Source organism: Mus pahari, unplaced genomic scaffold (assembly GCF_900095145.1).
Source record: "Mus pahari unplaced genomic scaffold, PAHARI_EIJ_v1.1 scaffold_13700_1, whole genome shotgun sequence".
Classification (NCBI taxonomy): Eukaryota; Metazoa; Chordata; class Mammalia; order Rodentia; family Muridae; genus Mus; species Mus pahari.
In genome coordinates, this window is record NW_018393305.1 from 8436 (window position 1) to 9606 (window position 1171).

General features: G+C 52.3%; 1 pseudogene; it reads left to right on the top strand.

Annotated features, from left to right (window-relative positions):
- Positions 1–318: 318 nt before the first annotated feature.
- LOC110315460 lies at positions 319–941 on the top strand (annotated as a pseudogene).
- Positions 942–1171: the final 230 nt, after the last annotated feature.

The window sequence follows — 1171 nt, forward strand, 5'->3', positions numbered from 1 at the left end:
AGGTACCTGGCAAGGAGCCTACAAGACTCAGAAAGCCCATGCTTTCCTTTCATGCTGCTCTACTGCCATCTACTTGCAAAGCTTCAGGATCAGCTGGCAAACAACAGATCACTAAGGGGTCAGGATCATTTTTGTAGCTGACATACAGTATAAATAGTTTCTCACACAATGGGAAACAATACCTGATCCTTCTAGCAAACCAAAAACCNGAGGGAAATCACAACCTATAAATATAGTATTGCCGCGTTGCCGCCAGACTTCTCTGGGGCCAGCAGCCGCCCGACCTGGCACCCCGGGCCACGGGCTCAGATTATGACCATGGGCTTGGTGTCCAACCAGCAGGTAGCAGGTGGTTGCGCAAGGAAGTGGATAAGGCGCCAGAGGACGCACTGGCTGATGTGGCCCGAACAGCAGAAAAGCTGCAGCTGCTGCAGGGGCCAGCATCTGTAAGTGGTTCAACCCTCACATGGGGTTCTGCTTCCTGTCTACGACTGCCTGTGCCAGGGTCCGGCTCGACCCCCCGGTTGACTTATTTGTGCACCAGAGTAAGCTACACATGGAAGGGTTTGGAAACCTCAAGAAGGGCAAGGCGGAGGAGTTCAACTTTAAGAAGTCTGCCAAGGGTCTTGAATCCATTCCTGTCACTGGCCTAGGTTGTGTGTTCTGTATTGGGAGTGAGCAGTGGCCAAAGAGATATGCAGAAGCGAAGATCCAAAGGAGACAGGTGCTACAACTGTGGTGGGCTAGACCATCATGCCAAGGAATGCAAGCTGCCACCCCAGCCCAAGAAGGGCCACTTTTACCAAAGCATCAACCATATGGTGGCCTCATGTCCACTGAAGGCCCAGCAGGGCCCCAGTTCTCAGGGAAAGCCTGCCTACTTCCAGGAGGAAGAAGAAGAGATCCACAGCCCTGCCCTGTTCCCAGAAGCCCAGAACTGAGGCCCAGGAGTCAGGGTTGTTCTTTGCTAATGGGGAAGTTCAGGAAAGAGGCATCAATCTGCAGAGTGGAGAAAGTGGGGGTAAAGGGTGGGTTGTGTGGGTAGCTTGTACTGCAGTTCCTAAGGCCGGGNTTCCCAGTGTCACCCTGTCTTTCCTTGGATGGAGGGAAAGTGTTAGGCAAAGGAATTCCTACTACACTCTATCTGAAAGCAAGTGAAGGATTTTTTTTG